This window comes from Brachyhypopomus gauderio, unplaced genomic scaffold (genome assembly GCF_052324685.1).
Source record: "Brachyhypopomus gauderio isolate BG-103 unplaced genomic scaffold, BGAUD_0.2 sc94, whole genome shotgun sequence".
In the NCBI taxonomy this organism is placed as follows: domain Eukaryota; kingdom Metazoa; phylum Chordata; class Actinopteri; order Gymnotiformes; family Hypopomidae; genus Brachyhypopomus; species Brachyhypopomus gauderio.
Window position 1 is genome coordinate 463,486 of NW_027506915.1, and position 17,263 is coordinate 480,748.

General features: G+C 45.4%; 33 non-coding genes across 33 annotated transcripts; 18 read left to right on the top strand and 15 right to left on the bottom strand.

Moving 5' to 3' along the window:
* Positions 1-92: 92 nt before the first annotated feature.
* Positions 93-164, bottom strand: trnae-cuc (transfer RNA glutamic acid (anticodon CUC)). Its single transcript has one exon. It is a non-coding gene; the product is annotated as a tRNA-Glu (tRNA).
* A 204-nt stretch (positions 165-368) lies between these two features.
* On the top strand, positions 369-441 carry trnak-uuu (transfer RNA lysine (anticodon UUU)). Its single transcript has one exon. It is a non-coding gene; the product is annotated as a tRNA-Lys (tRNA).
* A 471-nt stretch (positions 442-912) lies between these two features.
* On the top strand, positions 913-999 carry trnay-gua (transfer RNA tyrosine (anticodon GUA)). Its single transcript is given in 2 exon segments — positions 913-949; positions 964-999. It is a non-coding gene; the product is annotated as a tRNA-Tyr (tRNA).
* Positions 1,000-1,062: 63 nt separating this feature from the next.
* trnae-cuc (transfer RNA glutamic acid (anticodon CUC)) lies at positions 1,063-1,134 on the bottom strand. Its single transcript has one exon. It is a non-coding gene; the product is annotated as a tRNA-Glu (tRNA).
* Positions 1,135-1,338: 204 nt separating this feature from the next.
* On the top strand, positions 1,339-1,411 carry trnak-uuu (transfer RNA lysine (anticodon UUU)). Its single transcript has one exon. It is a non-coding gene; the product is annotated as a tRNA-Lys (tRNA).
* Positions 1,412-1,882: 471 nt separating this feature from the next.
* On the top strand, positions 1,883-1,969 carry trnay-gua (transfer RNA tyrosine (anticodon GUA)). The gene is given in 2 exon segments: positions 1,883-1,919; positions 1,934-1,969. It is a non-coding gene; the product is annotated as a tRNA-Tyr (tRNA).
* Positions 1,970-2,032: 63 nt separating this feature from the next.
* Positions 2,033-2,104, bottom strand: trnae-cuc (transfer RNA glutamic acid (anticodon CUC)). The gene has a single exon. It is a non-coding gene; the product is annotated as a tRNA-Glu (tRNA).
* Positions 2,105-2,308: 204 nt separating this feature from the next.
* trnak-uuu (transfer RNA lysine (anticodon UUU)) lies at positions 2,309-2,381 on the top strand. Its single transcript has one exon. It is a non-coding gene; the product is annotated as a tRNA-Lys (tRNA).
* A 471-nt stretch (positions 2,382-2,852) lies between these two features.
* On the top strand, positions 2,853-2,939 carry trnay-gua (transfer RNA tyrosine (anticodon GUA)). Its single transcript is given in 2 exon segments — positions 2,853-2,889; positions 2,904-2,939. It is a non-coding gene; the product is annotated as a tRNA-Tyr (tRNA).
* A 62-nt stretch (positions 2,940-3,001) lies between these two features.
* trnae-cuc (transfer RNA glutamic acid (anticodon CUC)) lies at positions 3,002-3,073 on the bottom strand. Its single transcript has one exon. It is a non-coding gene; the product is annotated as a tRNA-Glu (tRNA).
* A 750-nt stretch (positions 3,074-3,823) lies between these two features.
* Positions 3,824-3,910, top strand: trnay-gua (transfer RNA tyrosine (anticodon GUA)). Its single transcript is given in 2 exon segments — positions 3,824-3,860; positions 3,875-3,910. It is a non-coding gene; the product is annotated as a tRNA-Tyr (tRNA).
* A 63-nt stretch (positions 3,911-3,973) lies between these two features.
* On the bottom strand, positions 3,974-4,045 carry trnae-cuc (transfer RNA glutamic acid (anticodon CUC)). Its single transcript has one exon. It is a non-coding gene; the product is annotated as a tRNA-Glu (tRNA).
* A 748-nt stretch (positions 4,046-4,793) lies between these two features.
* trnay-gua (transfer RNA tyrosine (anticodon GUA)) lies at positions 4,794-4,880 on the top strand. The gene is given in 2 exon segments: positions 4,794-4,830; positions 4,845-4,880. It is a non-coding gene; the product is annotated as a tRNA-Tyr (tRNA).
* Positions 4,881-5,914: 1,034 nt separating this feature from the next.
* On the bottom strand, positions 5,915-5,986 carry trnae-cuc (transfer RNA glutamic acid (anticodon CUC)). The gene has a single exon. It is a non-coding gene; the product is annotated as a tRNA-Glu (tRNA).
* A 204-nt stretch (positions 5,987-6,190) lies between these two features.
* On the top strand, positions 6,191-6,263 carry trnak-uuu (transfer RNA lysine (anticodon UUU)). Its single transcript has one exon. It is a non-coding gene; the product is annotated as a tRNA-Lys (tRNA).
* Positions 6,264-6,885: 622 nt separating this feature from the next.
* On the bottom strand, positions 6,886-6,957 carry trnae-cuc (transfer RNA glutamic acid (anticodon CUC)). The gene has a single exon. It is a non-coding gene; the product is annotated as a tRNA-Glu (tRNA).
* Positions 6,958-7,161: 204 nt separating this feature from the next.
* Positions 7,162-7,234, top strand: trnak-uuu (transfer RNA lysine (anticodon UUU)). Its single transcript has one exon. It is a non-coding gene; the product is annotated as a tRNA-Lys (tRNA).
* Positions 7,235-7,707: 473 nt separating this feature from the next.
* trnay-gua (transfer RNA tyrosine (anticodon GUA)) lies at positions 7,708-7,794 on the top strand. The gene is given in 2 exon segments: positions 7,708-7,744; positions 7,759-7,794. It is a non-coding gene; the product is annotated as a tRNA-Tyr (tRNA).
* Positions 7,795-7,857: 63 nt separating this feature from the next.
* trnae-cuc (transfer RNA glutamic acid (anticodon CUC)) lies at positions 7,858-7,929 on the bottom strand. Its single transcript has one exon. It is a non-coding gene; the product is annotated as a tRNA-Glu (tRNA).
* Positions 7,930-8,677: 748 nt separating this feature from the next.
* trnay-gua (transfer RNA tyrosine (anticodon GUA)) lies at positions 8,678-8,764 on the top strand. The gene is given in 2 exon segments: positions 8,678-8,714; positions 8,729-8,764. It is a non-coding gene; the product is annotated as a tRNA-Tyr (tRNA).
* Positions 8,765-9,798: 1,034 nt separating this feature from the next.
* On the bottom strand, positions 9,799-9,870 carry trnae-cuc (transfer RNA glutamic acid (anticodon CUC)). The gene has a single exon. It is a non-coding gene; the product is annotated as a tRNA-Glu (tRNA).
* Positions 9,871-10,074: 204 nt separating this feature from the next.
* On the top strand, positions 10,075-10,147 carry trnak-uuu (transfer RNA lysine (anticodon UUU)). The gene has a single exon. It is a non-coding gene; the product is annotated as a tRNA-Lys (tRNA).
* Positions 10,148-10,765: 618 nt separating this feature from the next.
* trnae-cuc (transfer RNA glutamic acid (anticodon CUC)) lies at positions 10,766-10,837 on the bottom strand. Its single transcript has one exon. It is a non-coding gene; the product is annotated as a tRNA-Glu (tRNA).
* Positions 10,838-11,737: 900 nt separating this feature from the next.
* Positions 11,738-11,809, bottom strand: trnae-cuc (transfer RNA glutamic acid (anticodon CUC)). Its single transcript has one exon. It is a non-coding gene; the product is annotated as a tRNA-Glu (tRNA).
* A 204-nt stretch (positions 11,810-12,013) lies between these two features.
* On the top strand, positions 12,014-12,086 carry trnak-uuu (transfer RNA lysine (anticodon UUU)). The gene has a single exon. It is a non-coding gene; the product is annotated as a tRNA-Lys (tRNA).
* A 619-nt stretch (positions 12,087-12,705) lies between these two features.
* Positions 12,706-12,777, bottom strand: trnae-cuc (transfer RNA glutamic acid (anticodon CUC)). The gene has a single exon. It is a non-coding gene; the product is annotated as a tRNA-Glu (tRNA).
* A 204-nt stretch (positions 12,778-12,981) lies between these two features.
* Positions 12,982-13,054, top strand: trnak-uuu (transfer RNA lysine (anticodon UUU)). Its single transcript has one exon. It is a non-coding gene; the product is annotated as a tRNA-Lys (tRNA).
* Positions 13,055-13,673: 619 nt separating this feature from the next.
* On the bottom strand, positions 13,674-13,745 carry trnae-cuc (transfer RNA glutamic acid (anticodon CUC)). Its single transcript has one exon. It is a non-coding gene; the product is annotated as a tRNA-Glu (tRNA).
* A 204-nt stretch (positions 13,746-13,949) lies between these two features.
* On the top strand, positions 13,950-14,022 carry trnak-uuu (transfer RNA lysine (anticodon UUU)). The gene has a single exon. It is a non-coding gene; the product is annotated as a tRNA-Lys (tRNA).
* Positions 14,023-14,491: 469 nt separating this feature from the next.
* Positions 14,492-14,578, top strand: trnay-gua (transfer RNA tyrosine (anticodon GUA)). The gene is given in 2 exon segments: positions 14,492-14,528; positions 14,543-14,578. It is a non-coding gene; the product is annotated as a tRNA-Tyr (tRNA).
* A 62-nt stretch (positions 14,579-14,640) lies between these two features.
* On the bottom strand, positions 14,641-14,712 carry trnae-cuc (transfer RNA glutamic acid (anticodon CUC)). The gene has a single exon. It is a non-coding gene; the product is annotated as a tRNA-Glu (tRNA).
* A 900-nt stretch (positions 14,713-15,612) lies between these two features.
* trnae-cuc (transfer RNA glutamic acid (anticodon CUC)) lies at positions 15,613-15,684 on the bottom strand. The gene has a single exon. It is a non-coding gene; the product is annotated as a tRNA-Glu (tRNA).
* Positions 15,685-15,888: 204 nt separating this feature from the next.
* trnak-uuu (transfer RNA lysine (anticodon UUU)) lies at positions 15,889-15,961 on the top strand. Its single transcript has one exon. It is a non-coding gene; the product is annotated as a tRNA-Lys (tRNA).
* Positions 15,962-17,263: the final 1,302 nt, after the last annotated feature.

A 17,263-nucleotide genomic window follows, 5' to 3' on the forward strand; every position in this document is an offset into this window, starting at 1 on the left:
GGCCACCGGTTCAAATCCGGTTCGAAGGAAGCTTCTTTTTTTTCCAGGATATTACTGCCTTTAATGTCATGATGAGCAAAAAGTTTTCTGTTTTCCCTGACCGGGAATCGAACCCGGGCCGCGGCGGTGAGAGCGCCGAATCCTAGCCACTAGACCATCAGGGACAGCGATGTTATGCTAATGGATGAAGGCCTTTACATGAGTTCTGGCTGGCCGTTATTCATGAGTGAAGAAAGACCAGAATGTGGGTTATTCGTGACCACACCAGAACATGTGGACCTTTTTGTGTCAAGACTGTCAAATGCTTCCCATGTCAGAGGTCAAGAATATCTGGACATGTTCTGAATCACAGAGCAAGGCTAAACGTAGCCTGGATAGCTCAGTCGGTAGAGCATCAGACTTTTAATCTGAGGGTCCAGGGTTCAAGTCCCTGTTCAGGTGTTGAACTTTACATGACCGTCAGCTCTTGAGCACCGTTCACTCATCGTCAGGCAGGCTTTTGGATTAAGCTGAACTTCCAGCTTTACGTCTGCCTACCTGTGACTTCCTTGTCATTAATTCTTTTGTCTATGTCCTTGTTAATGATGACAAAAAAACACCAATTAAAGCCACTCAGCCTTTCCTTTCTCTCTCTCTCTATGTGACATCACAATAGATTTTCTCAAAAAGCAATTCAAATTGTTCTAACCATTGGTGGGACCAACCCGTGGCCTTTTACCATCCACGTGTCCAAAATGCAGTACGCATGCCAATGTTGTTAACAGACATACGTGTTGGTAGCTCTACATGTCCAACTGGTACAGTGTGAGGTTTCCTCTTTGGTGGACCTTAAAGAGTTGAAAAAGCCACAACCGAACTGGTATCTTTGTCAACGTCCTTGTTTCTGGATCTATGCTGCATGTGCGTCAGAATCCTTCGGTAGCTCAGATGGTAGAGCGGAGGACTGTAGAGGTTAAAGCAGCAATCCTTAGGCCACCGGTTCAAATCCGGTTCGAAGGAAGCTTCTTTTTTTTCCAGGATATTACTGCCTTTAATGTCATGATGAGCAAAAAGTTTTCTGTTTTCCCTGACCGGGAATCGAACCCGGGCCGCGGCGGTGAGAGCGCCGAATCCTAGCCACTAGACCATCAGGGACAGCAATGTTATGCTAATGGATGAAGGCCTTTACATGAGTTCTGGCTGGCCGTTATTCATGAGTGAAGAAAGACCAGAATGTGGGTTATTCGTGACCACACCAGAACATGTGGACCTTTTTGTGTCAAGACTGTCAAATGCTTCCCATGTCAGAGGTCAAGAATATCTGGACATGTTCTGAATCACAGAGCAAGGCTAAACGTAGCCTGGATAGCTCAGTCGGTAGAGCATCAGACTTTTAATCTGAGGGTCCAGGGTTCAAGTCCCTGTTCAGGTGTTGAACTTTACATGACCGTCAGCTCTTGAGCACCGTTCACTCATCGTCAGGCAGGCTTTTGGATTAAGCTGAACTTCCAGCTTTACGTCTGCCTACCTGTGACTTCCTTGTCATTAATTCTTTTGTCTATGTCCTTGTTAATGATGACAAAAAAACACCAATTAAAGCCACTCAGCCTTTCCTTTCTCTCTCTCTCTATGTGACATCACAATAGATTTTCTCAAAAAGCAATTCAAATTGTTCTAACCATTGGTGGGACCAACCCGTGGCCTTTTACCATCCACGTGTCCAAAATGCAGTACGCATGCCAATGTTGTTAACAGACATACGTGTTGGTAGCTCTACATGTCCAACTGGTACAGTGTGAGGTTTCCTCTTTGGTGGACCTTAAAGAGTTGAAAAAGCCACAACCGAACTGGTATCTTTGTCAACGTCCTTGTTTCTGGATCTATGCTGCATGTGCGTCAGAATCCTTCGGTAGCTCAGATGGTAGAGCGGAGGACTGTAGAGGTTAAAGCAGCAATCCTTAGGCCACCGGTTCAAATCCGGTTCGAAGGAAGCTTCTTTTTTTTCCAGGATATTACTGCCTTTAATGTCATGATGAGCAAAAAGTTTTCTGTTTTCCCTGACCGGGAATCGAACCCGGGCCGCGGCGGTGAGAGCGCCGAATCCTAGCCACTAGACCATCAGGGACAGCAATGTTATGCTAATGGATGAAGGCCTTTACATGAGTTCTGGCTGGCCGTTATTCATGAGTGAAGAAAGACCAGAATGTGGGTTATTCGTGACCACACCAGAACATGTGGACCTTTTTGTGTCAAGACTGTCAAATGCTTCCCATGTCAGAGGTCAAGAATATCTGGACATGTTCTGAATCACAGAGCAAGGCTAAACGTAGCCTGGATAGCTCAGTTGGTAGAGCATCAGACTTTTAATCTGAGGGTCCAGGGTTCAAGTCCCTGTTCAGGCATTGAACTTTACATGACCGTCAGCTCTTGAGCACCGTTCATTCATCGTCAGGCAGGCTTTTGGATTAAGCTGAACTTCCAGCTTTACGTCTGCCTACCTGTGACTTCCTTGTCATTAATTCTTTTGTCTATGTCCTTGTTAATGATGACAAAAAAACACCAATTAAAGCCACTCAGCCTTTCCTTTCTCTCTCTCTCTATGTGACATCACAATAGATTTTCTCAAAAAGCAATTCAAATTGTTCTAACCATTGGTGGGACCAACCCGTGGCCTTTTACCATCCACGTGTCCAAAATGCAGTACGCATGCCAATGTTGTTAACAGACATACGTGTTGGTAGCTCTACATGTCCAACTGGTACAGTGTGAGGTTTCCTCTTTGGTGGACCTTAAAGAGTTGAAAAAGCCACAACCGAACTGGTATCTTTGTCAACGTCCTTGTTTCTGGATCTATGCTGCATGTGCGTCAGAATCCTTCGGTAGCTCAGATGGTAGAGCGGAGGACTGTAGAGGTTAAAGCAGCAATCCTTAGGCCACCGGTTCAAATCCGGTTCGAAGGAAGCTTCTTTTTTTCCAGGATATTACTGCCTTTAATGTCATGATGAGCAAAAAGTTTTCTGTTTTCCCTGACCGGGAATCGAACCCGGGCCGCGGCGGTGAGAGCGCCGAATCCTAGCCACTAGACCATCAGGGACAGCTATGTTATGCTAATGGATGAAGGCCTTTACATGAGTTCTGGCTGGCCATTATTCATGAGTGAAGAAAGACCAGAATGTGGGTTATTCGTGACCACACCAGAACATGTGGACCTTTTTGTGTCAAGACTGTCAAATGCTTCCCATGTCAGAGGTCAAGAATATCTGGACATGTTCTGAATCACAGAGCAAGGCTAAACGTAGCCTGGATAGCTCAGTCGGTAGAGCATCAAACTTTTAATCTGAGGGTCCAGGGTTCAAGTCCCTGTTCAGGCGTTGAACTTTACATGACCGTCAGCTCTTGAGCACCGTTCAGTCATCGTCAGGCAGGCTTTTGGATTAAGCTGAACTTCCAGCTTTATGTCTGCCTACCTGTGACTTCCTTGTCATTAATTCTTTTGTCTATGTCCTTGTTAATGATGACAAAAAAAAACACCAATTAAAGCCACTCAGCCTTTCCTTTCTCTCTCTCTCTATGTGACATCACAATAGATTTTCTCAAAAAGCAATTCAAATTGTTCTAACCATTGGTGGGACCAACCCGTGGCCTTTTACCATCCACGTGTCCAAAATGCAGTACGCATGCCAATGTTGTTAACAGACATACGTGTTGGTAGCTCTACATGTCCAACTGGTACAGTGTGAGGTTTCCTCTTTGGTGGACCTTAAAGAGTTGAAAAAGCCACAACCGAACTGGTATCTTTGTCAACGTCCTTGTTTCTGGATCTATGCTGCATGTGCGTCAGAATCCTTCGGTAGCTCAGATGGTAGAGCGGAGGACTGTAGAGGTTAAAGCAGCAATCCTTAGGCCACCGGTTCAAATCCGGTTCGAAGGAAGCTTCTTTTTTTTCCAGGATATTACTGCCTTTAATGTCATGATGAGCAAAAAGTTTTCTGTTTTCCCTGACCGGGAATCGAACCCGGGCCGCGGCGGTGAGAGCGCCGAATCCTAGCCACTAGACCATCAGGGACAGCGATGTTATGCTAATGGATGAAGGCCTTTACATGAGTTCTGGCTGGCCGTTATTCATGAGTGAAGAAAGACCAGAATGTGGGTTATTCGTGACCACACCAGAACATGTGGACCTTTTTGTGTCAAGACTGTCAAATGCTTCCCATGTCAGAGGTCAAGAATATCTGGACATGTTCTGAATCACAGAGCAAGGCTAAACGTATCCTGGATAGCTCAGTCGGTAGAGCATCAGACTTTTAATCTGAGGGTCCAGGGTTCAAGTCCCTGTTCAGGCGTTGAACTTTACATGACCGTCAGCTCTTGAGCACCGTTCACTCATCGTCAGGCAGGATTTTGGATTAAGCTGAACTTCCAGCTTTACGTCTGCCTACCTGTGACTTCCTTGTCATTAATTCTTTTGTCTATGTCCTTGTTAATGATGACAAAAAAACACCAATTAAAGCCACTCAGCCTTTCCTTTCTCTCTCTCTCTATGTGACATCACAATAGATTTTCTCAAAAAGCAATTCAAATTGTTCTAACCATTGGTGGGACCAACCCGTGGCCTTTTACCATCCACGTGTCCAAAATGCAGTACGCATGCCAATGTTGTTAACAGACATACGTGTTGGTAGCTCTACATGTCCAACTGGTACAGTGTGAGGTTTCCTCTTTGGTGGACCTTAAAGAGTTGAAAAAGCCACAACCGAACTGGTATCTTTGTCAACGTCCTTGTTTCTGGATCTATGCTGCATGTGCGTCAGAATCCTTCGGTAGCTCAGATGGTAGAGCGGAGGACTGTAGAGGTTAAAGCAGCAATCCTTAGGCCACCGGTTCAAATCCGGTTCGAAGGAAGCTTCTTTTTTTCCAGGATATTACTGCCTTTAATGTCATGATGAGCAAAAAGTTTTCTGTTTTCCCTGACCGGGAATCGAACGCGGGCCGCGGCGGTGAGAGCGCCGAATCCTAGCCACTAGACCATCAGGGACAGCTATGTTATGCTAATGGATGAAGGCCTTTACATGAGTTCTGGCTGGCCGTTATTCATGAGTGAAGAAAGACCAGAATGTGGGTTATTCGTGACCACACCAGAACATGTGGACCTTTTTGTGTCAAGACTGTCAAATGCTTCCCATGTCAGAGGTCAAGAATATCTGGACATGTTCTGAATCACAGAGCAAGGCTAAACGTATCCTGGATAGCTCAGTCGGTAGAGCATCAAACTTTTAATCTGAGGGTCCAGGGTTCAAGTCCCTGTTCAGGCGTTGAACTTTACATGACCGTCAGCTCTTGAGCACCGTTCAGTCATCGTCAGGCAGGCTTTTGGATTAAGCTGAACTTCCAGCTTTACGTCTGCCTACCTGTGACTTCCTTGTCATTAATTCTTTTGTCTATGTCCTTGTTAATGATGACAAAAAAAAACACCAATTAAAGCCACTCAGCCTTTCCTTTCTCTCTCTCTCTATGTGACATCACAATAGATTTTCTCAAAAAGCAATTCAAATTGTTCTAACCATTGGTGGGACCAACCCGTGGCCTTTTACCATCCACGTGTCCAAAATGCAGTACGCATGCCAATGTTGTTAACAGACATACGTGTTGGTAGCTCTACATGTCCAACTGGTACAGTGTGAGGTTTCCTCTTTGGTGGACCTTAAAGAGTTGAAAAAGCCACAACCGAACTGGTATCTTTGTCAACGTCCTTGTTTCTGGATCTATGCTGCATGTGCGTCAGAGTCCTTCGGTAGCTCAGATGGTAGAGCGGAGGACTGTAGAGGTTAAAGCAGCAATCCTTAGGCCACCGGTTCAAATTCGGTTCGAAGGAAGCTTCTTTTTTTTCCAGGATATTACTGCCTTTAATGTCATGATGAGCAAAAAGTTTTCTGTTTTCCCTGACCGGGAATCGAACCCGGGCCGCGGCGGTGAGAGCGCCGAATCCTAGCCACTAAACCATCAGGGACAGCTATGTTATGCTAATGGATGAAGGCCTTTACATGAGTTCTGGCTGGCCGTTATTCATGAGTGAAGAAAGACCAGAATGTGGGTTATTCGTGACCACACCAGAACATGTGGACCTTTTTGTGTCAAGACTGTCAAATGCTTCCCATGTCAGAGGTCAAGAATATCTGGACATGTTCTGAATCACAGAGCAAGGCTAAACGTAGCCTGGATAGCTCAGTCGGTAGAGCATCAGACTTTTAATCTGAGGGTCCAGGGTTCAAGTCCCTGTTCAGGCGTTGAACTTTACATGACCGTCAGCTCTTGAGCACCGTTCACTCATCGTCAGGCAGGCTTTTGGATTAAGCTGAACTTCCAGCTTTACGTCTGCCTACCTGTGACTTCCTTGTCATTAATTCTTTTGTCTATGTCCTTGTTAATGATGACAAAAAAAACACCAATTAAAGCCACTCAGCCTTTCCTTTCTCTCTCTCTCTATGTGACATCACAATAGATTTTCTCAAAAAGCAATTCAAATTGTTCTAACCATTGGTGGGACCAACCCGTGGCCTTTTACCATCCACCTGTCCAAAATGCAGTACGCATGCCAATGTTGTTAACAGACATACGTGTTGGTAGCTCTACATGTCCAACTGGTACAGTGTGAGGTTTCCTCTTTGGTGGACCTTAAAGAGTTGAAAAAGCCACAACCGAACTGGTATCTTTGTCAACGTCCTTGTTTCTGGATCTATGCTGCATGTGTGTCAGAATCCTTTGGTAGCTCAGATGGTAGAGCGGAGGACTGTAGAGGTCAAAGCAGCAATCCTTAGGCCACCGGTTCAAATCCGGTTCGAAGGAAGCTTCTTTTTTTTCCAGGATATTACTGCCTTTAATGTCATGATGAGCAAAAAGTTTTCTGTTTTCCCTGACCGGGAATCGAACCCGGGCCGCGGCGGTGAGAGCGCCGAATCCTAGCCACTAGACCATCAGGGACAGCGATGTTATGCTAATGGATGAAGGCCTTTACATGAGTTCTGGCTGGCCGTTATTCATGAGTGAAGAAAGACCAGAATGTGGGTTATTCGTGACCACACCAGAACATGTGGACCTTTTTGTGTCAAGACTGTCAAATGCTTCCCATGTCAGAGGTCAAGAATATCTGGACATGTTCTGAATCACAGAGCAAGGCTAAACGTAGCCTGGATAGCTCAGTCGGTAGAGCATCAGACTTTTAATCTGAGGGTCCAGGGTTCAAGTCCCTGTTCAGGTGTTGAACTTTACATGACCGTCAGCTCTTGAGCACCGTTCACTCATCGTCAGGCAGGCTTTTGGATTAAGCTGAACTTCCAGCTTTATGTCTGCCTACCTGTGACTTCCTTGTCATTAATTCTTTTGTCTATGTCCTTGTTAATGATGACAAAAAAAAACACCAATTAAAGCCACTCAGCCTTTCCTTTCTCTCTCTCTCTATGTGACATCACAATAGATTTTCTCAAAAAGCAATTCAAATTGTTCTAACCATTGGTGGGACCAACCCGTGGCCTTTTACCATCCACGTGTCCAAAATGCAGTACGCATGCCAATGTTGTTAACAGACATACGTGTTGGTAGCTCTACATGTCCAACTGGTACAGTGTGAGGTTTCCTCTTTGGTGGACCTTAAAGAGTTGAAAAAGCCACAACCGAACTGGTATCTTTGTCAACGTCCTTGTTTCTGGATCTATGCTGCATGTGCGTCAGAATCCTTCGGTAGCTCAGATGGTAGAGCGGAGGACTGTAGAGGTTAAAGCAGCAATCCTTAGGCCACCGGTTCAAATCCGGTTCGAAGGAAGCTTCTTTTTTTTCCAGGATATTACTGCCTTTAATGTCATGATGAGCAAAAAGTTTTCTGTTTTCCCTGACCGGGAATCGAACCCGGGCCGCGGCGGTGAGAGCGCCGAATCCTAGCCACTAGACCATCAGGGACAGCGATGTTATGCTAATGGATGAAGGCCTTTACATGAGTTCTGGCTGGCCGTTATTCATGAGTGAAGAAAGACCAGAATGTGGGTTATTCGTGACCACACCAGAACATGTGGACCTTTTTGTGTCAAGACTGTCAAATGCTTCCCATGTCAGAGGTCAAGAATATCTGGACATGTTCTGAATCACAGAGCAAGGCTAAACGTATCCTGGATAGCTCAGTCGGTAGAGCATCAGACTTTTAATCTGAGGGTCCAGGGTTCAAGTCCCTGTTCAGGCGTTGAACTTTACATGACCGTCAGCTCTTGAGCACCGTTCACTCATCGTCAGGCAGGATTTTGGATTAAGCTGAACTTCCAGCTTTACGTCTGCCTACCTGTGACTTCCTTGTCATTAATTCTTTTGTCTATGTCCTTGTTAATGATGACAAAAAAACACCAATTAAAGCCACTCAGCCTTTCCTTTCTCTCTCTCTCTATGTGACATCACAATAGATTTTCTCAAAAAGCAATTCAAATTGTTCTAACCATTGGTGGGACCAACCCGTGGCCTTTTACCATCCACGTGTCCAAAATGCAGTACGCATGCCAATGTTGTTAACAGACATACGTGTTGGTAGCTCTACATGTCCAACTGGTACAGTGTGAGGTTTCCTCTTTGGTGGACCTTAAAGAGTTGAAAAAGCCACAACCGAACTGGTATCTTTGTCAACGTCCTTGTTTCTGGATCTATGCTGCATGTGCGTCAGAATCCTTCGGTAGCTCAGATGGTAGAGCGGAGGACTGTAGAGGTTAAAGCAGCAATCCTTAGGCCACCGGTTCAAATCCGGTTCGAAGGAAGCTTCTTTTTTTCCAGGATATTACTGCCTTTAATGTCATGATGAGCAAAAAGTTTTCTGTTTTCCCTGACCGGGAATCGAACGCGGGCCGCGGCGGTGAGAGCGCCGAATCCTAGCCACTAGACCATCAGGGACAGCTATGTTATGCTAATGGATGAAGGCCTTTACATGAGTTCTGGCTGGCCGTTATTCATGAGTGAAGAAAGACCAGAATGTGGGTTATTCGTGACCACACCAGAACATGTGGACCTTTTTGTGTCAAGACTGTCAAATGCTTCCCATGTCAGAGGTCAAGAATATCTGGACATGTTCTGAATCACAGAGCAAGGCTAAACGTATCCTGGATAGCTCAGTCGGTAGAGCATCAAACTTTTAATCTGAGGGTCCAGGGTTCAAGTCCCTGTTCAGGCGTTGAACTTTACATGACCGTCAGCTCTTGAGCACCGTTCAGTCATCGTCAGGCAGGCTTTTGGATTAAGCTGAACTTCCAGCTTTACGTCTGCCTACCTGTGACTTCCTTGTCATTAATTCTTTTGTCTATGTCCTTGTTAATGATGACAAAAAAAAACACCAATTAAAGCCACTCAGCCTTTCCTTTCTCTCTCTCTCTATGTGACATCACAATAGATTTTCTCAAAAAGCAATTCAAATTGTTCTAACCATTGGTGGGACCAACCCGTGGCCTTTTACCATCCACGTGTCCAAAATGCAGTACGCATGCCAATGTTGTTAACAGACATACGTGTTGGTAGCTCTACATGTCCAACTGGTACAGTGTGAGGTTTCCTCTTTGGTGAACCTTAAAGAGTTGAAAAAGCCACAACCGAACTGGTATCTTTGTCAACGTCCTTGTTTCTGGATCTATGCTGCATGTGCGTCAGAGTCCTTCGGTAGCTCAGATGGTAGAGCGGAGGACTGTAGAGGTTAAAGCAGCAATCCTTAGGCCACCGGTTCAAATTCGGTTCGAAGGAAGCTTCTTTTTTTTCCAGGATATTACTGCCTTTAATGTCATGATGAGCAAAAAGTTTTCTGTTTTCCCTGACCGGGAATCGAACCCGGGCCGCGGCGGTGAGAGCGCAGAATCCTAGCCACTAGACCATCAGGGACAGCGATGTTATGCTAATGGATGAAGGCCTTTACATGAGTTCTGGCTGGCCGTTATTCATGAGTGAAGAAAGACCAGAATGTGGGTTATTCGTGACCACACCAGAACATGTGGACCTTTTTGTGTCAAGACTGTCAAATGCTTCCCATGTCAGAGGTCAAGAATATCTGGACATGTTCTGAATCACAGAGCAAGGCTAAACGTAGCCTGGATAGCTCAGTCGGTAGAGCATCAGACTTTTAATCTGAGGGTCCAGGGTTCAAGTCCCTGTTCAGGCGTTGAACTTTACATGACCGTCAGCTCTTGAGCACCGTTCAGTCATCGTCAGGCAGGCTTATGGATTAAGCTGAACTTCCAGCTTTACGTCTGCCTACCTGTGACTTCCTTGTCATTAATTATTTTGTCTATGTCCTTGTTAATGATGACAAAAAAAACAATTAAAGCCACTCAGCCTTTCCTTTCTCTCTCTCTCTATGTGACATCACAATAGATTTTCTCAAAAAGCAATTCAAATTGTTCTAACCATTGGTGGGACCAACCCGTGGCCTTTTACCATCCACGTGTCCAAAATGCAGTACGCATGCCAATGTTGTTAACAGACATACGTGTTGGTAGCTCTACATGTCCAACTGGTACAGTGTGAGGTTTCCTCTTTGGTGGACCTTAAAGAGTTGAAAAAGCCACAACCGAACTGGTATCTTTGTCAACGTCCTTGTTTCTGGATCTATGCTGCATGTGCGTCAGAATCCTTCGGTAGCTCAGATGGTAGAGCGGAGGACTGTAGAGGTTAAAGCAGCAATCCTTAGGCGACCGGTTCAAATCCGGTTCGAAGGAGGCTTCTTTTTTTCCAGGATATTACTGCCCTTAATGTCATGATGAGCAAAAAGTTTTCTGTTTTCCCTGACCGGGAATCGAACCCGGGCCGCGGCGGTGAGAGCACCGAATCCTAGCCACTAGACCATCAGGGACAGCTATGTTATGCTAATGGATGAAGGCCTTTACATGAGTTCTGGCTGGCCGTTATTCATGAGTGAAGAAAGACCAGAATGTGGGTTATTCGTGACCACACCAGAACATGTGGACCTTTTTGTGTCAAGACTGTCAAATGCTTCCCATGTCAGAGGTCAAGAATATCTGGACATGTTCTGAATCACAGAGCAAGGCTAAACGTAGCCTGGATAGCTCAGTCGGTAGAGCATCAAACTTTTAATCTGAGGGTCCAGGGTTCAAGTCCCTGTTCAGGCGTTGAACTTTACATGACCGTCAGCTCTTGAGCACCGTTCAGTCATCGTCAGGCAGGCTTTTGGATTAAGCTGAACTTCCAGCTTTACGTCTGCCTACCTGTGACTTCCTTGTCATTAATTCTTTTGTCTATGTCCTTGTTAATGATGACAAAAAAAAACACCAATTAAAGCCACTCAGCCTTTCCTTTCTCTCTCTCTCTATGTGACATCACAATAGATTTTCTCAAAAAGCAATTCAAATTGTTCTAACCATTGGTGGGACCAACCCGTGGCCTTTTACCATCCACGTGTCCAAAATGCAGTACGCATGCCAATGTTGTTAACAGACATACGTGTTGGTAGCTCTACATGTCCAACTGGTACAGTGTGAGGTTTCCTCTTTGGTGGACCTTAAAGAGTTGAAAAAGCCACAACCGAACTGGTATCTTTGTCAACGTCCTTGTTTCTGGATCTATGCTGCATGTGCGTCAGAATCCTTCGGTAGCTCAGATGGTAGAGCGGAGGACTGTAGAGGTTAAAGCAGCAATCCTTAGGCCACCGGTTCAAATTCGGTTCGAAGGAAGCTTCTTTTTTTTCCAGGATATTACTGCCTTTAATGTCATGATGAGCAAAAAGTTTTCTGTTTTCCCTGACCGGGAATCGAACCCGGGCCGCGGCGGTGAGAGCGCCGAATCCTAGCCACTAGACCATCAGGGACAGCGATGTTATGCTAATGGATGAAGGCCTTTACATGAGTTCTGGCTGGCCGTTATTCATGAGTGAAGAAAGACCAGAATGTGGGTTATTCGTGACCACACCAGAACATGTGGACCTTTTTGTGTCAAGACTGTCAAATGCTTCCCATGTCAGAGGTCAAGAATATCTGGACATGTTCTGAATCACAGAGCAAGGCTAAACGTAGCCTGGATAGCTCAGTCGGTAGAGCATCAGACTTTTAATCTGAGGGTCCAGGGTTCAAGTCCCTGTTCAGGCGTTGAACTTTACATGACCGTCAGCTCTTGAGCACCGTTCAGTCATCGTCAGGCAGGCTTTTGGATTAAGCTGAACTTCCAGCTTTACGTCTGCCTACCTGTGACTTCCTTGTCATTAATTATTTTGTCTATGTCCTTGTTAATGATGACAAAAAAAACAATTAAAGCCACTCAGCCTTTCCTTTCTCTCTCTCTCTATGTGACATCACAATAGATTTTCTCAAAAAGCAATTCAAATTGTTCTAACCATTGGTGGGACCAACCCGTGGCCTTTTACCATCCACGTGTCCAAAATGCAGTACGCATGCCAATGTTGTTAACAGACATACGTGTTGGTAGCTCTACATGTCCAACTGGTACAGTGTGAGGTTTCCTCTTTGGTGGACCTTAAAGAGTTGAAAAAGCCACAACCGAACTGGTATCTTTGTCAACGTCCTTGTTTCTGGATCTATGCTGCATGTGCGTCAGAATCCTTCGGTAGCTCAGATGGTAGAGCGGAGGACTGTAGAGGTTAAAGCAGCAATCCTTAGGCCACCGGTTCAAATTCGGTTCGAAGGAAGCTTCTTTTTTTTCCAGGATATTACTGCCTTTAATGTCATGATGAGCAAAAAGTTTTCTGTTTTCCCTGACCGGGAATCGAACCCGGGCCGCGGCGGTGAGAGCGCCGAATCCTAGCCACTAGACCATCAGGGACAGCGATGTTATGCTAATGGATGAAGGCCTTTACATGAGTTCTGGCTGGCCGTTATTCATGAGTGAAGAAAGACCAGAATGTGGGTTATTCGTGACCACACCAGAACATGTGGACCTTTTTGTGTCAAGACTGTCAAATGCTTCCCATGTCAGAGGTCAAGAATATCTGGACATGTTCTGAATCACAGAGCAAGGCTAAACGTAGCCTGGATAGCTCAGTCGGTAGAGCATCAGACTTTTAATCTGAGGGTCCAGGGTTCAAGTCCCTGTTCAGGCGTTGAACTTTACATGACCGTCAGCTCTTGAGCACCGTTCAGTCATCGTCAGGCAGGCTTTTGGATTAAGCTGAACTTCCAGCTTTACGTCTGCCTACCTGTGACTTCCTTGTCATTAATTCTTTTGTCTATGTCCTTGTTAATGATGACAAAAAAAACAATTAAAGCCACTCAGCCTTTCCTTTCTCTCTCTCTCTATGTGACATCACAATAGATTTTCTCAAAAAGCAATTCAAATTGTTCTAACCATTGGTGGGACCAACCCGTGGCCTTTTACCATCCACGTGTCCAAAATGCAGTACGCATGCCAATGTTGTTAACAGACATACGTGTTGGTAGCTCTACATGTCCAACTGGTACAGTGTGAGGTTTCCTCTTTGGTGGACCTTAAAGAGTTGAAAAAGCCACAACCGAACTGGTATCTTTGTCAACGTCCTTGTTTCTGGATCTATGCTGCATGTGCGTCAGAATCCTTCGGTAGCTCAGATGGTAGAGCGGAGGACTGTAGAGGTTAAAGCAGCAATCCTTAGGCCACCGGTTCAAATTCGGTTCGAAGGAAGCTTCTTTTTTTTCCAGGATATTACTGCCTTTAATGTCATGATGAGCAAAAAGTTTTCTGTTTTCCCTGACCGGGAATCGAACCCGGGCCGCGGCGGTGAGAGCGCCGAATCCTAGCCACTAGACCATCAGGGACAGCGATGTTATGCTAATGGATGAAGGCCTTTACATGAGTTCTGGCTGGCCGTTATTCATGAGTGAAGAAAGACCAGAATGTGGGTTATTCGTGACCACACCAGAACATGTGGACCTTTTTGTGTCAAGACTGTCAAATGCTTCCCATGTCAGAGGTCAAGAATATCTGGACATGTTCTGAATCACAGAGCAAGGCTAAACGTAGCCTGGATAGCTCAGTCGGTAGAGCATCAGACTTTTAATCTGAGGGTCCAGGGTTCAAGTCCCTGTTCAGGCGTTGAACTTTACATGACCGTCAGCTCTTGAGCACCGTTCAGTCATCGTCAGGCAGGCTTTTGGATTAAGCTGAACTTCCAGCTTTACGTCTGCCTACCTGTGACTTCCTTGTCATTAATTCTTTTGTCTATGTCCTTGTTAATGATGACAAAAAAAACAATTAAAGCCACTCAGCCTTTCCTTTCTCTCTCTCTCTATGTGACATCACAATAGATTTTCTCAAAAAGCAATTCAAATTGTTCTAACCATTGGTGGGACCAACCCGTGGCCTTTTACCATCCACGTGTCCAAAATGCAGTACGCATGCCAATGTTGTTAACAGACATACGTGTTGGTAGCTCTACATGTCCAACTGGTACAGTGTGAGGTTTCCTCTTTGGTGGACCTTAAAGAGTTGAAAAAGCCACAACCGAACTGGTATCTTTGTCAACGTCCTTGTTTCTGGATCTATGCTGCATGTGCGTCAGAATCCTTCGGTAGCTCAGATGGTAGAGCGGAGGACTGTAGAGGTTAAAGCAGCAATCCTTAGGCCACCGGTTCAAATCCGGTTCGAAGGAAGCTTCTTTTTTTCCAGGATATTACTGCCTTTAATGTCATGATGAGCAAAAAGTTTTCTGTTTTCCCTGACCGGGAATCGAACCCGGGCCGCGGCGGTGAGAGCGCCGAATCCTAGCCACTAGACCATCAGGGACAGCTATGTTATGCTAATGGATGAAGGCCTTTACATGAGTTCTGGCTGGCCGTTATTCATGAGTGAAGAAAGACCAGAATGTGGGTTATTCGTGACCACACCAGAACATGTGGACCTTTTTGTGTCAAGACTGTCAAATGCTTCCCATGTCAGAGGTCAAGAATATCTGGACATGTTCTGAATCACAGAGCAAGGCTAAACGTAGCCTGGATAGCTCAGTCGGTAGAGCATCAAACTTTTAATCTGAGGGTCCAGGGTTCAAGTCCCTGTTCAGGCGTTGAACTTTACATGACCGTCAGCTCTTGAGCACCGTTCAGTCATCGTCAGGCAGGCTTTTGGATTAAGCTGAACTTCCAGCTTTACGTCTGCCTACCTGTGACTTCCTTGTCATTAATTCTTTTGTCTATGTCCTTGTTAATGATGACAAAAAAAAACACCAATTAAAGCCACTCAGCCTTTCCTTTCTCTCTCTCTCTATGTGACATCACAATAGATTTTCTCAAAAAGCAATTCAAATTGTTCTAACCATTGGTGGGACCAACCCGTGGCCTTTTACCATCCACGTGTCCAAAATGCAGTACGCATGCCAATGTTGTTAACAGACATACGTGTTGGTAGCTCTACATGTCCAACTGGTACAGTGTGAGGTTTCCTCTTTGGTGGACCTTAAAGAGTTGAAAAAGCCACAACCGAACTGGTATCTTTGTCAACGTCCTTGTTTCTGGATCTATGCTGCATGTGCGTCAGAATCCTTCGGTAGCTCAGATGGTAGAGCGGAGGACTGTAGAGGTTAAAGCAGCAATCCTTAGGCCACCGGTTCAAATTCGGTTCGAAGGAAGCTTCTTTTTTTTCCAGGATATTACTGCCTTTAATGTCATGATGAGCAAAAAGTTTTCTGTTTTCCCTGACCGGGAATCGAACCCGGGCCGCGGCGGTGAGAGCGCCGAATCCTAGCCACTAGACCATCAGGGACAGCGATGTTATGCTAATGGATGAAGGCCTTTACATGAGTTCTGGCTGGCCGTTATTCATGAGTGAAGAAAGACCAGAATGTGGGTTATTCGTGACCACACCAGAACATGTGGACCTTTTTGTGTCAAGACTGTCAAATGCTTCCCATGTCAGAGGTCAAGAATATCTGGACATGTTCTGAATCACAGAGCAAGGCTAAACGTAGCCTGGATAGCTCAGTCGGTAGAGCATCAGACTTTTAATCTGAGGGTCCAGGGTTCAAGTCCCTGTTCAGGCGTTGAACTTTACATGACCGTCAGCTCTTGAGCACCGTTCAGTCATCGTCAGGCAGGCTTTTGGATTAAGCTGAACTTCCAGCTTTACGTCTGCCTACCTGTGACTTCCTTGTCATTAATTATTTTGTCTATGTCCTTGTTAATGATGACAAAAAAAACAATTAAAGCCACTCAGCCTTTCCTTTCTCTCTCTCTCTATGTGACATCACAATAGATTTTCTCAAAAAGCAATTCAAATTGTTCTAACCATTGGTGGGACCAACCCGTGGCCTTTTACCATCCACGTGTCCAAAATGCAGTACGCATGCCAATGTTGTTAACAGACATACGTGTTGGTAGCTCTACATGTCCAACTGGTACAGTGTGAGGTTTCCTCTTTGGTGGACCTTAAAGAGTTGAAAAAGCCACAACCGAACTGGTATCTTTGTCAACGTCCTTGTTTCTGGATCTATGCTGCATGTGCGTCAGAATCCTTCGGTAGCTCAGATGGTAGAGCGGAGGACTGTAGAGGTTAAAGCAGCAATCCTTAGGCGACCGGTTCAAATCCGGTTCGAAGGAGGCTTCTTTTTTTCCAGGATATTACTGCCCTTAATGTCATGATGAGCAAAAAGTTTTCTGTTTTCCCTGACCGGGAATCAAACCCGGGCCGCGGCGGTGAGAGCACCGAATCCTAGCCACTAGACCATCAGGGACAGCTATGTTATGCTAATGGATGAAGGCCTTTACATGAGTTCTGGCTGGCCGTTATTCATGAGTGAAGAAAGACCAGAATGTGGGTTATTCGTGACCACACCAGAACATGTGGACCTTTTTGTGTCAAGACTGTCAAATGCTTCCCATGTCAGAGGTCAAGAATATCTGGACATGTTCTGAATCACAGAGCAAGGCTAAACGTAGCCTGGATAGCTCAGTCGGTAGAGCATCAAACTTTTAATCTGAGGGTCCAGGGTTCAAGTCCCTGTTCAGGCGTTGAACTTTACATGACCGTCAGCTCTTGAGCACCGTTCAGTCATCGTCAGGCAGGCTTTTGGATTAAGCTGAACTTCCAGCTTTACGTCTGCCTACCTGTGACTTCCTTGTCATTAATTCTTTTGTCTATGTCCTTGTTAATGATGACAAAAAAAAACACCAATTAAAGCCACTCAGCCTTTCCTTTCTCTCTCTCTCTATGTGACATCACAATAGATTTTCTCAAAAAGCAATTCAAATTGTTCTAACCATTGGTGGGACCAACCCGTGGCCTTTTACCATCCACGTGTCCAAAATGCAGTACGCATGCCAATGTTGTTAACAGACATACGTGT